Consider the following 15,189-nt stretch of genomic DNA (forward strand, 5'->3'; position numbering starts at 1 on the left):
TTAAGTATGTGTTTTGGGAGATCATTGATGTAGATCAGGAAGAGAGTTGGGCCTAGGATGGACCCCTGAGGGACTCCAGCATTAATATTGATGACCTCTGATTTTTGCCCATCAACTACTACTCTTATGAGCCTATTGGAGAGAAATGATTTTATGATCGAGAAAACATTTCCAGTAATACCGTAGCTGGAAATCTTGTGAAGTAGGCCCTTATGCCATACCTTGTCGAAGGCCTTTGATATGTCAAGAGCAATTACCCTAGAAAGGAAGCCTTTGTCAAGAGATTCGCTAATCCTATGTGATATAACCGTTAGCACATCTGCTGTAGATCTGGCAGAAGGGAAACCATATTGTGTGTCACTAAGAAGGTTATTTCTGCTGAGGTGGTTGACTACTTCTTTATTTAATATGGATTCCAACAACTTACTCATGACACACAGGAGACTTATTGGTCTGTACTGAGAAGGAGAGGACTTATCACCTGATTTCTTTAATACAGGGCATACTGATGAGGTTTTCCAGGGTATTGGGAAGCACTTCTCTTTAAGGCAACGCTTAAACAGTTTTGTAAGTATGGGGGCAAGTTTTAGTTGAAGCTTTTTTAGCACAATGATTGGAATGCTGTCAGGGCCAGTTGCTTTACTGGAATCAAGGTTTTTGATTAGCTTGGCGACCTCACGCACAGATATTTGCATGTTGCAGAGTGTGTTGTCCATTATAGGAGGAAATATGTGGAGTTGATGGCCTTCGTCGCATAGGGTAGAATTAGCTACAAAGTTCTTGGCAAATAGTTTGGCCTTTTTAAAAAAACGTTGTGTAAAACTGTTTGGCGGTTTTTCCATTTTGTAGAAAAACAGTTTTAATGCTATTCTTTTGCTGCATGTAATATCTTTAAGTGACATTGACTCTGGGTAAATAATGTTCCAATACTAAGAAAAATAGAGTTGCGACTGGTACCTGTTGTGGTGTAGCTGAAGTTTTCGTATCCAGTGAAAAATCGCCTGCAGTCGCATAGACATTTATGACTAGGTCGGTTGGCAAAGGTGTCATCACTTTAGGACTAGCGATTGAGTTGTGATTTTAGTTATTTGGTTTGTGGTCAGGCACTGTTCTCGTTAGTGGAGAGCTACTTTCATTCGGTCTATAACAATATTGGTTTGTTTGAACTTTCTGTTTAGCTTTTCGTGGCCTTGAACAAGAAAATTTTCCTTTTAATTTGTTTTTCAAAGCATGGACGTCTGTTGTACTTTTCATTTTTGTTTTGCAAAAAATAATGATTGGCTGGTTCCATAATTTAAATTCATGAATTCAATCCGGCTAGAGTAGATTAGTAGTATTTTTTAATACATAAGCTTTTCATTTTTTTCGTCTTTCCCAATAATGTGACGTTCACTAAAAATTCACCTTTGAAGTTAATTTGTACCGTTAATAGCCTTTGCTGTGTTGCATGTTCTCAACATTGTGGGTCTATTCAATTTTTTCCAGGTATTTAAATTTACTATCGAAGGTCTGAACCTGAATCGAGCTGTATTTTTATTTTTTTATCATAATTTTTATAGTCACATATTTTCGCAACGCTTCGTTATTTTCAGTCGCTGCCAAACACACTCGGGTTTTGTATTTAACTTTATTTCTGCAATAAGTACCTTTGTGTGATATTTTTACATATCAAATATTATCTTGATAAATATGGACGGTTCTTAAGCCAATGCAAATTACCACAGGATTTTTCTTTCTTCAAATTATTTCTTAGCTATGTGTTAATATGTCTGTTCTTTTTCCCTTATTTGTGTTTCATTTTTTACATGTTTTTTTTAAATTGTCTGTCTGGTTTTTTATCTGCCGACTCCAGCTCTGATACTCATCAAATTTATTGTAATAATTTCTATTTTCTGTCTGTTTTTCATTAACTTTTGTAGGGTTAGGTTTGATTCATTTTCTAATTTTGTTAGGACATGCCTCCTAAATTCCACATCCTGACCAGAAGTAAGTCCTTGTGAAAATACTAAATATTTAAATCGTCTGCAAGTTTGAATTCGTTGCAATGTTTATTTACCATGACTGCATACATTGTGAAATCATCTTAGTCATTCTTCTGCAAATTCAGACATGACCAATGCTTATGGACTAAAGAAATTTTCAAGCTAAATAATTCTGAAAGAAGTTCTATGAAAATCACATCTGTACATGAACTATTTTAGATTATTAGACAACATTTGGTTGGAATGATTACCTACTGATATAGGGAGTTATATTTTTCTTTGCTGTTCTGAAATGGAAAAATTTTGAAAATGAGGGTAAATCCTCGAAATACATGGAAAAATTTGATATCATGAACCACACTATTGATCACAAATAAAACAAACATGAAGTAAGGATCACAAAGAAATTTTTACATTTTTATATATTTTTATCATCTAATGTGTCATTCTCATACGTTTACATTATTTGAGCTTCCAAAACCTATCTATACTTTTTTATTATTTAAGTAAGTTCCTGGGGAAAAATTTAAAGTTTGTGTTTAATGAAATTAACGAAAAGTAAACAGATTCTCAAAGACTTAATGTGAGCTTAATGCAAAAAGTTAAATTTTCAATCCCATCCTTTTTATTCTTATTCTTTAGACTTTCAGTCGATGTAACCTCCGATCTTCAGGCGTATCTTGCAGAGCTTTGGAATCTGCAGAGAATTTTGAACATAACTCTTTTATTCACGGTGGTAGCATGATTTCATTTCATCAGTCATAACTTGGTAAATAATTCTCAATTGTATTCTCAGAAAAGTGTAACTTACTACTGAATTTTATCAAGTACTTTATCCACTACACGATGGGGTCTCAAAGAGGTTTGGAAGTTGAATAACACTCAAGATGAGAACAGTAGTCTAAATAATAGAAATTGTCATCCTAATCTAAAAGAATCAGAAACACCATATTCTTTAGTTGTGTATTCTCAATTTTCACAGTTTTTATCTTGGATGTTGCTAAATACATTGGTATTATGAATATTCAATAAACGTCTCCACTCTGCAAGTTTTTTTTCCTACCAAATAGATATGTACGGAAAGAAACCAACATTCAACAAAATGTATCCATATGAAATGAAAAAAAAAGGAAAATTAAATGAAGAAAAAATATTTATTCAAACTCCTGCTTTCTCACAACTAAATTCAACTGTAATTTTTCACCGTACGTTCTCTCTCTACCTGCTGGCGAAAAAAAAAAAAAAACAGAAGAAAAACTGCCATTGTGCTTCCAACTCGTCCTTTTCATAACAGTTTTTGTCCTCTTAGGCAAATCAATGCCACATATATATTACCGAGCCTTCTACAAATAAAGAATTTTTCTCTTTCTCTTTCTCTCCCTCATTCTGCCATCCGACAGGAAATAGACAGGCATAAGTATTTTCTTTATTCCTTTCTTTTTAAAGTATATTTTAGACCACAATGGATGAAAGTATTTTATAGAAATGATTAGCGATTCGGAACTCTCCCATTGAATTATTTATATCTGAATTTAATAAGATTTAAGCCACAAATAGCAGATAGAAAAATTACATTGATTCTAAAAATTTCATTAAAAACTTTGATCATTAAAGACTCCCTCATAGGAGCTGAACTTAAAAAATTTTTCACAATCATAACTTCAGTTGCGTAATCCCAATTTTGCAACTAGTGTGTTGTTTCTTTAAAATATTTTGGGGTCTCAAACTTATTAATGGTTACACACGTCTTCTTATTATGAATTCACCCTGAAACAAGAGTTTCAGTTAGTTTACATTAAATAAAGTTGTGGTCTTGTTAGAGGCAAGAGAGGAATTGAGTAATAACAAAGAACAGTAGTGTCAAACATATAACTGAGATTGTTCGGTCTGACTATCAGGGCTGTCTGCTGGAGTGGAACAGTGACTTCCCTTAAGAGCTCCCTTAAGAGCTGTATCTGTTACTATTTATAGCTAACAGAATTCATGCCTGCATGAGTAAATTACAATAACAAATAAATTCTATAAAACAAACCAATTTATTATTATTACATATTACTGGACAGAAAAACACTTGCGCTGGGTGTCTATATGGAGAAGAAAGTAGACATCTGAAAAGAGATTTAAGACAATTTCCATTGTTTCATAACTTATTTACTTTTTTTTATTCTACCCCTAATCAATAAATCTAATATGTATTAATGCATTGCTTAAATAATCTTGAAAATTCGGTTTTTTTGTTTTTTAGAAATCACTCCAAACAAGTCATGAAGCCACTTGATGTAAGAGCTAAAACAAAAACACACTATTTCAAAGTAAAAAAACATCTATCTTCTATATATATAAAAGCGAAAATGTGTGTATGTATGTATGTATGTATGTATGTGTGTTTGTTTGTTTGCGTGACCGCTAAAAACTTTCGACAGACACGACGAAAATTCACAAACTCGGTATCATATTGAAGCTCCATCCTTCGCTCGAAAAATATCGAAAAATTGGCCAAAAACGTTCATTTTTTTACCCCAAAATCGACGATTTTCGACGTGGGTGGGTGGGTGGGTCAACAAAAACGATCCTCTCGTGACGACGACCGGTTCTACGCATGCATCAGATGACGTCATGACCTGATTTACTTTAAATACTTGAAAAACTGACTAAATTTCATGTACGTCGCGTTAGCTCAGTTATTTAGCGCGTTGGTTCGTTATCTAAACGTTTTGGGTTCGAATCGTGGTGTGAGATGTCTTTTTTTTTTCGATTTTTTAAATTTAAATATTGAACTAGTGTTATTTAAGCCATTTTTCATGTAACATTCGTTTTTCTGAGTTTTTGTTTTTACTTCGCTTATGCACCCCCGACCACACACCCCAAAACACCCGGGTACCCATCGATTTTTTATATTTTAATATCTAAACAGGCTTATTTAAGCCATTTTTCACGTGTTCGTTTTTCTGGGGTCTTTTTTTTTGATTTTTCGATTTTTACATTTAACATCGCTCGTTTGCCTTACGTTAATTTTTTTGTTTTTTTTCGATGTTTTGATTACCCCCCCCCCCGCTTAAGTTTAAACGTTGCTTTCATTTTTTATTTCGCTTATAACAAACAAACCTTGTCATTGACCTCATTTGTTGAATAGCTATTGCTCTATGACTTCCGTGCGCGCACCTGTCAATTTGGTTCTTACTTAAATAAATTCAAACATCTTTCAGTAACTCATTCTGGCTGGCCGATTTTATCTTCAAACTTCGCCTCACGGCTTCGGGTTCGATTCTAACCCCCCCCCCCCCGGTTTCTTTTTTATTTAAAACCACACACACCTCCAAACACCCGGGCAACACCGGGTACCCCCGCTAGTGTATATATATATATATATATATATATATATATAAAACGAAAATGTTTGTGTGTGTGTGTGTTTGTATGTCTTGCCAAAACTTTCGACACGGCCCACGGATTTTCGCTAGATAGGTATCATTTTAAAGCTCCGACAAATATCGAAAAATTGGCCAAAAATATTAATTCCTTCACCCTAAACTGGGCCCTTTTCTACAAGGAAGGTGCTGAAAAAATCGTTCCTTCATTTTCTCTCATCCTGCTACTACGACAATGACGTCATGTTTAACCTGGCATGAGGGTCTCCTCAGGAAGATTAGATCTTATGGTATCACTGGTAGAATACTTAACATAATTAAATCCTTCTTAGATAAGAGAAAAATCCAGGTTGTCCTCGACGGTCGTACGTCTAAACAATATAATATAAATGCGGGAATGCCCCAGGGATCTATCCTTGGTCCTCTGCTGTTCCTGATATTCATAAATGACCTCCCCGACAAAATTGCCTCTGAGATGGGTATATATGCTGATGACACCACACTCTATAGCAGGCACGACAGGAAAACAAATGAATATATATCTAAAGTAATGGCAGAAACACTAGAGGATGACCTCAAATCAGTAGTGGAATGGGGACAAAAATGGATGGTAACGTTCAATGCCACCAAGACAAAACTGGTTTCATTCAATAATTACAAGAAACCTTCTCTACCACCTATAGCAATGGCCAACAACTCTTTAGCTGAGAGTACGTCTTTCAAGCTCCTTAGCCTAACGTTCACAGGAAACGTGAGCTGGAACAATTACATCGAGGGCATTGCCAAGGCCGCTGCGAGGAAGGTGGGCTCTCTCTACCGTGCTAGAAAACTTCTAACACCCGAAAGTATCCTGTAAGGCCACTATTCGCCCATGTATGGAGTATTGCTGTCATATTTGGGCCGGTGCATCGGCTACTAGTCTCTCGCTCCTTGACAGGGTTCAAAAGAGAGTCGCAAATCTGATAGGCCCTGAACTGGCATCAAAACTTCAGCCTCTGTCCCATCGTCGAAACGTTGCATCCCTCTGCCTGTTCTACAAGTATTATAATGGTGAATGCTCTGAAGAACTGCAAGCACTTGTGCCCCCACGACGTGAACACCCTCGACAGACCCGACAAGCTGCAAAATCCCACCCCCACACTGTAGAGATCCCTAGATGTAAAAGATCTTTCTACTCCAGTAGTTTCTTCCCCAGAACTGCTAGACTTTGGAATTCCATTCCAGGTCACTGCTTCCCCAACTGTACTGACAGGCATAAGTTCAAGTGCAACGTGAACCAACATCTCGCTGCCTTAATCCCTACATAGTACCCCAGTAGATGTTTCCCCTGATAGTAGCCCCCTACATTAAAGTGGCAATGTGCCTTGTTTGGGGTGAAAATGTAATAAAAAAAAATTTAAAAAAACCTAGAAAACGTCCACGTTAGTTTCAACCACCTGCAAGTGTTTTTAAAGGTTTCATTTTATCCATTATTAAGTGTATGTCTCTTTGGCGTAGGAGTAAAGTGTTAGGCATTTTTTTCCGCTTTAGCCTCGATGCTTCAGGTTCGAGCCTGTCTTTCTACCTAAACTTTTTTCCTCCTTTACACCTTTTTTTTACTTTTTTTTTTTTTAACGTTTGTTCGCTGTTTTGCTTTGTTTTGGTTTTTTCAATTTTTCTTAACATAGTTTTTTTTTTATAATATTAAAACAGAGTCACCCTCTCCTACATACACACCCCCAAACACCTGGGCAACGCCGGGTATCCCCGCTAGTCTATAATATAAATTTCACCTGTCTGTTTAAATGTATGTATGTATGTTTGTATGTATGTCTGCCTAAAACTTTCGACCGAGACCACGGATTTTCACAAGATCGGTATCGTTTTGAAGCTCGATCTTTCGGACGACAAATATCGAAAAAATTGAGTAAAAACATTTATTCCTTCACCCTCAACTGGGCACTTTTCTACAGGGTGGGGTTGCTTTTTTCGCCGATATTTTCGAAAGTCATCTCCTCTTTTCGATTGACTAGTCTTAATTAAAACCTTCACCACTTTCGGTTTGGCGATGGACGCAACAGCAAAGACGTCACGTTTTTTTCACGTTCTTTTCCTCTATCACGGTATGGGTTCGAGTGTGTCTGCCTACCATCACTGTTTTTTTTTTTTTTTTTGCTCAACACACACCTCCACACCCCGAACAACGCCGGGCACGCAGGTTAGTCTTATGATAAGTGTTAGATGAATAGATTCTGAATTAAAAAACAGCAATTATTCTCCTTTTGTCAGAAAAATCGCACATAGAATATGAGAACAAAAATACAAATTAAAGAAAGTGAAAATTATGAGGTTGCTAAAAGTAAACCCAAGTTTCACTTTTTACTTGTTGATTAAAATCGATCATGTGAGAAAATGAGACCGAGATATTCTCAAATTAAAAAGTAGTCTAAACTGCAACCTTCAGTTGCAAACGTCTCACTTCCTGTAAAAGTATTCTTCTAAGTCTTTATTATGTAACATTACGGCCTTTTTCTTTCTTTTCATATTTTCTTCTTTTTACGTTGTTCTTTTTTATTTATTGTTCTTTCTACATCTTTGTTTTATTTCTTCTTACAGCTCAACCTGATTTTTCTCTTTGTTCTATGATCTATCTATCCGCCTACTCACCTCCCATTTATTCCGATTTGTCCTTACCCCTTCCTGTTTCATATATAACAAACACATACATATAATCAAAGACTTACACTCATGTTTTTAAAGAAAAACAAACATGAATATTTGTTTAGTGTTGTATAGAAAACGATTGCGCAAGAAATAACTTGAAATCTTCTCCACAAATAAGCCATACTTGCTTCATAAGGAAACTAAAAAAAGACAAAAACCAAAATTCTGCAACCAGGAACTAAAATAAAAATTCCTCACCGAAATTAGCTTCTAATCATTCAGATGAGCGATCAAATCTTACCCACCTGCCCTGAATTCAAAATAAAAGCTGAGAACCACATTTACCAATGTTTATTGGCACCCACAAATCCATCCACCCATCCTCCTTTCGACCACCAACCATCGACGCCAAACAAATCCACGTGTTACGATCCTACACATACAGGTGTGTGGTTACAACCACCAGTTCATTTTCCTCTTTGCCGCGTGCAGTCCTCCATCCCCTAGCCACCCTCCGCCTAAGCAGGAAGCAAAAAAGTATTTTTGCAAAGAGAAAAAGAAAACGAAAAAGAGGACAAAGCGCCACTTTTGCTGGGAATATTGTCTTAAACAAAAAACAAAGAAGAGACATGTCAGCCATTCTGTAATATTTTGGTGGGCAATAACGTGTTGCATTTTTTGTTGTGGGTCTTATGGCAGTAAAAAAGATAGTTTTTTTGACGTCGACCGGCAAGGAAGAAATACGGTCTATTCTATAAATAGAGCTGGCACTGCATCAATTGCTGATAAACATTTCACTAAATGAAAAATTTAGATGTTTTGCTGAGTTCTTTGTGAAGTTTAAAGAATATAAAAAAGGATTAAAAAGAAAGAGAAAAAGACGGAAGAATTTGGCTAAAACTGCTGCTGTTATTGGTAAAAAATAGTGACACTGGAGAACTTGGGATTTTCTTTCTTTTTTTCAGTATTAAGTAAAGAACTGTTTGGTGGCAAGCTTCTGCTGAAGGTAAGACATGCCTTTTTTTCTCTTTCCAATAAGCTACAAGATATTTGAAAATCTTGGAATTTTAGTTGCAACTTTACTAACTTGTTTGTACTGATTAACCCAGGCAAAAAAAAGAAGAAGAAAAAAAGAATTTCATTCTTCTATTTTCTGCTAACTTTACAACCTATATAATTCATTTCGTGACTACAAATGAATTTCTTAACATTTAAAAAAAAAAAAAAAAAAAACTCTTATGAAAACACAAAAGTACATTTTTTTATCATTCCAAACGAAGTATATTGTCACTTGGACGTAAGCCGCTACTATTTAGGACCATGTTTAGAGGAGATGAGCAAGATGTTGGTTTACATTACATTTAAATTTCTGCATGTCAGTACAGTCAGGAAAACAGATAACAGACAGGAAATTAAATTAAAATAATTTTTTCGTTCTTTATTAAAAGATTTTTTTGTGTGTTTATGCATCTATATTGCACTATTTTTTTTAAGTATTTTCCAATTAAAATCAATTTTTACGATATATTTGTTTATCACATTGGTAGGTGAAAGTATAGAACAGTTACAAACACCTCTTCCCCCAATGTCAATAATGGCTTTCTAAATAACGTTATTATTTCAGCACGGTAACATAACTGCACAAGTACCAATTTTTTTAATAGAAAAAAAATCGGTGCTTATTCAGATTGGCACTTATAGCGACAAAAAAAAATGAAAAACTTTATATTGTATCTACTTGTCATGGAATGAAAATTATTTATTTAAAAAAATCACAAAAATTGATTAAGTAGTTTATTTTTATTTAGGAAAAACAAATCTGCCGGGTTTTCTTTCTTTTTTTTTTTACAAATAAATGACAGACAAGGCGAGATTTCTATAGGGGAGATAATTGGGAGGTAATCAGTGTTTATTTTGAGTTTCCACGTGCATTATGGTTGTCTGCCCTTGTCCACCGATTTGTTGATTTCATTTTTTTTTTTTCACCCTCATTGAAACAAAGTAAAATTTGATTGATTCTTGAATAAAAACAAAACTACTTGATCAAATCACGTGATTACTCGTACGTACATCATACGGACTTTTCTATATTTTCTTTGATTTTAAATGCCGCAATAAGTGCCAATCTGAGTAAGTACCAATAATTCAATATGAAATTTTAACATTTTCAATTCCATGTCGATGCGTTGACGAGTGTAAAACTTTATAACTAAAACATTACTACACATATTTCTTTCAAGTTCCATTTACGAGTAATTTTGTCAAAATGAGATCTTTTTAAATTTGTAATAAAACTTGGTGATTCACATGTGTTTAGTTTAACTACTAATTCTGATTCAGTCGTTTGTGTGTATATATGGATGAAGATTTAGTACATATATAAAGTAAAGCTAGTCTCTTTCTCCCTTTTTGTCATCGATACTTTTCTTCATATAAAATCAATAATTGTCTGTTCTTTTGGTATACTGCTGCAGCATGCTGTTAAAAATAAAGTGTAATTCGATTTAATTCCATCTTGATAATACTTTGACTGGATTGGAATTATTTTAATACAGACTCGATTTTTTAAAAAATAAAATAGAAATGTAACTCTGTATTAGTCAATACGGGGTTACTTCCCTTGGTTTGGAAAAAATATGACAAAAGAAAAAAAGAAAAATAAATCAACACGTACGAACACTACCAGGCAACGTCGGATAGATACAGCTAATATACTATATTTCTGATGTCTCTTCCTTGTTGCAAATTCTCTGAAATAAAATTTTATGATTAATCTAATTGTGCTATTAGTTTTGTATGAAGGGTGAGGCGTAGGAGTTACAATAATGTTGTTGGATCTTCATAAACAACAAAAACGACGATTTATTTATAATTTGAAAATTTACATTTCTAGAAAATTAGAATAAAAATGCCTGTGAGGAGGAGTACCAAATGCTCTCATTCATTCCTGAGCAACACTGAATGTCATATATATATATATATATATATATATATATATATATATATATATATATATATATATATATATATATATATTCAGACTAATATAAGTGAATAACAATGTTTTTGTTTGATTTTTTTTATCTTCTTGATTTTTTTGATAATTCATCGCATATTTCCGTCGAGATGTTGTATGTAGGCTCTGTAGATTTTTTTTTCTTGGCAAGTACTTTTTGACGAACTCACTTAATCACCATCAAACTGTTTTATATATATATATATATATATATATATATATATATATATATATATATATATATATATATGTTGTTTTTTTTAGTGTGTATGGGTGACGTGATCAAGTGTTAGTCATGTGGATACTTAAAATTTACAAAAGGTAAACGTAGAGGCTTTTTTTTTTTGTCAGCTTAGAATATTTTGGAGACAGGCCCTCTACGATAATGTGACTGTAGTGACTAGACATTGCGTTGCCATCTCTATTTCTATTCACATGGCAGTTACTCGACTAAGCTTCACACTATGACCCCCCCCCCCATGTAAGGCATTTGCGGTAAACACCCAACTAACTACAACCAATATCGGCAATTTCTCATATTTTCTATCAGTGCCCGAGTGGAAATCCCATGAGCAGAGTTTCATAGCTCACCTGTGAAACAAAATACTATGAGGCTGCTTCCCAGCTAACTTTTTCTTTACTTTTTTTTTTTTTTTTTTTTTTTACATAGGAGTCACCACTTATCAAGGTCTGGGGGCAACTCGAGGATAAGGGTTATAGAGCGTACAGTAGTCAATGGGATAATATTGTAATCGTTAGTAATGGGAATTTGGTAAATTGGATTACTTAAAGGGGCGGTTCATCAGGAATTTGTTTATGTTCGACTTGAAGACAACCAAGTTGTAGTCAGCAGGAAAGCAGACAAATGGAAGAGAGTTTCACAGGCGTGCACTTCTAAGAAAGAAGCTTTGTTCATGGAATCTACGCTTTGATTTAGGCACAGATAAAGAGTGGGGAAAATTATTGACAGTGGTTTCAGCTAGACGGGTGTTTTCCATGAAAGATTGGTGAGGGGGGAACCAGAGATTGGAACTCAGACGAGCACTTGCCATGGAAATAACGATAAAACAAAGACAGGCTCGCAATGTCTCTTCTGTGGGAAAGAGGTTGCAGGGAAGAGAAAAGGGCATCCCCCACTAAGCTATGAAGTCTATTGTGAACTCTGTCCACTGTTTTCAAGTTCAATGTAAACAAGTTCTTGGTAACCCGCCCTTAAACACAAATTAATTTATCCAATTTCCATTATCACCAATCATCACAATACCATTTATCCTTGAGTAGACTCCAGATCTTGATAAGCAATGAATATATGGCCAAGAAAAAGATTCATAATTAATAATGCATATTGTAAGGCGTCTGATCTTTGAAATTATGATGTACAATTTTGGTGTTATTAACTACTGGAGTCAAAAAGATGCAATGTAAGACTTCAGGAAAGTGTAGTAGTGGTATAGCCAATGTAACATTTTTTATATTGTTGGAAATACACTCTCTTAAGGTGGATTAAGACTCATTGTTGGTTCGTTCTTCTGTTTTTGGCCTAAGTAGTTTTATGGTTAATTATGAGGTCAACAATATGGAATGTTTTATAATAAATGCTAAATCTGATGTTATTTATTAATGGGACATATATATCTGTATATTATGGTTTTATGAACGTTTTTTTGTTGTTTTTTTTGATAATTTAAAATTATGATGCTACTGGTTACAGTAGAATTTGTTAATATAGTCAGAATTGTTTGAATGGTTGTTAGAATTCATTTGATTTATTCAGCTATCAAGTAATTAGCAAAGTGATTGTTTAATTTTTTTTTTAACTAATTGATGAATTTTTTGGTTGAAGAGATCAATTTGGCTCGGTTTATTAGATTTTTTTTATAATTGCGATTTTATAGCAGTATGGATATTCACTTGTATAGTTCAGCATACAATAATGATTGGAAGCATTTTTTTATGGAGTGGTGATAAGTTCATTGTTGTTAGTGCGTCTAGAAAAGATTTTGTTTTATTAATGTTTATGTTAGATGACAGAGTACAGAGTTTGTTTGAAAGATGAATTGTAGTTCTTTTATTTCATTATTGTTGCCTGCAATAATAAAAATATCGTCCACGTACTTGACGTGAATTGAGAGTTTAATGACTACATTAAATATTTTATTTTCAAGTTTAGACATGCAAAAGTTATTAACCGTCGGTCCGAGAAGAGAACTCATTAACACATCTAGAACATTTTACTGTAATAATCCAAATCCAATGTGGAAACAACTTGCATATAAACAATATTGTGTTTATAAACTTTTAATGGACTTTAATGGGTTTTTTTGTTACAATTTTAAAATGCTTTCCTTTGATTTAGAAACACAAATGAACCATAATGTGTGACCTTTTTGTTTAATTTTTAATTCAAGTCCGAAAATTACCTCATAATCTGTAGTTTAAATTAGACGACATTAATGTTGTTAAAATTTGCAACATGATTTTATTACATTTAATTCATATCATTTATATTTGCATCATGATTTTATTACATTTAATTCATATTTATATTTGCATCATGATTTTATTACATTTAATTCATATCATTTATATTTGCATCATGATTTTATTACATTTAATTCATATCATTTATATTTGCATCATGATTTTATTACATTTAATTCATATCATTTATATTTGCATCATGATTTTATTACATTTAATTCATATCTTCCATTTCAGCTATATTCCATTCCATTATTTCATCTTGTCTTGTGTTTCTATGAAGCTTTATTTAAGCATCACGTTTAGTATTCTTAACTTCATTATCTACAACATCCGAAAGGCATTTTATATCAAATTTGGTATAATTTAACCAATAGTTTGGGAGCATGTACGTACTTGTAGTTATTATTAATAGCACATGTGAACGGCTCTTAAAGCTTTGTTTAAGTATCATAATTAGTATTCTTACTTTTATTGCGTCCAACATCCCAACGGCTCTTTATGCCTTAATGCAATTCTATTTCCGTGTTTGGGAACCTACAAGCATTATAATTAGTATCATTATTTGTTATTTATTAGGCGTTATTATTTTGCTCACATAAATCTTGGTAAATGATGACTCAATGATAAAAAAAAGGAGCGCATCCTGGAGTTTTTCCCAGATTCTCTATGATTTCCATTGTTTTTAATGACCGTTTCAATTGTGTTGTCATACCAGCCATTTACCATCATCACGTTCTCATTCTCCAGAATTTAAGTAACAATAAGCCACCTTAGGATTTAAGGACTCACCTTATCTTTCCAGTCAAGATAGAAATGTTCCTTTCCATCCTTTATCTTTCCATTCACCAAGACATTCCAGAGCCATTACCTGTAGTACCAACTGATGTTTGTTTGAACGACTGCTTTTAGGGAAGGCAGGTAATTAGATTTCTCGTTTACCTAAGCAGCCATAGTTATTAATAATAGTAGTAGTAATATTCAATGTTAATTTTGTATCATTTGCTTCATTAGTTCCATTTTACAGTACAGGTCATTTATAGCATATTTTTTTTTTCATATGTTTTTTCACGGAGTAAAATTCTGTATAATTCGTTTTATGTTGTCATTTTCAAATATTAATTTAATAAATAAACAGACAGACAAGAATACCACTTTATTGCAATAGATAGGTTAGATAGAATTTTTTCTGCATGTGACATAGTATCCAAGCTATTGTAGAATCAAGTTTGGGTTTCTATTCCTAACAGGCAAAATCTCTGAATCAGAATGGCAACACCTGTCCAGTTTTATCTATAAGCTAAATACAGGGTGTCCAAAAAGTCACTGAAGGGTTACAAATTAAAAGTTATAAAATTATTTTATCAAAATCAGGCAATGGTTTAGCGAAAACATTATCTTTCGCTATGGCAATATCAAATGGCTACCACACTTCACATACTTGACTAGCCCCAACCTTTTCTTGTGGGGATATCTTATAGAAAGAGTTTATATTAACAAACCCTGCAAGAATTGAAGGAAAACATCAGGAACGAAATAAATCACAATCCAGAGATTCTGCAATCTGTCATGAATAATGTTTTGAAAAGAGCACAAATATGCAAAGCTGAAAATGGGCAACATTTAAAAGACATTATTTTTCAAAAATAAAGATTTCTTAAATTTTGCATTTTTCAAAAAAAAAAAATAAATAAAAATA

General features: G+C 33.5%; 1 protein-coding gene and 1 long non-coding RNA gene across 2 annotated transcripts in view; one reads left to right on the forward strand and one right to left on the reverse strand.

Moving 5' to 3' along the window:
- Positions 1-15,189, reverse strand: part of LOC145289182 (cilia- and flagella-associated protein 337-like) — a 1,233,457-nt gene that overhangs the window by 744,468 nt on the left and 473,800 nt on the right. The gene's annotated exons all lie outside the window — the stretch shown is intronic.
- The window catches only part of LOC145289166 (uncharacterized), a 50,166-nt gene continuing 42,875 nt past the window's right edge, over positions 7,899-15,189 (forward strand). The window contains exon 1 of the long non-coding RNA XR_013869303.1: positions 7,899-8,999. This is a non-coding gene — a long non-coding RNA (uncharacterized LOC145289166). The remainder of the gene's footprint in view (positions 9,000-15,189) is intronic.

This window comes from Euprymna scolopes, chromosome 2 (genome assembly GCF_053919585.1).
Source record: "Euprymna scolopes isolate OS-2025 chromosome 2, ASM5391958v1, whole genome shotgun sequence".
Classification (NCBI taxonomy): domain Eukaryota; kingdom Metazoa; phylum Mollusca; class Cephalopoda; order Sepiida; family Sepiolidae; genus Euprymna; species Euprymna scolopes.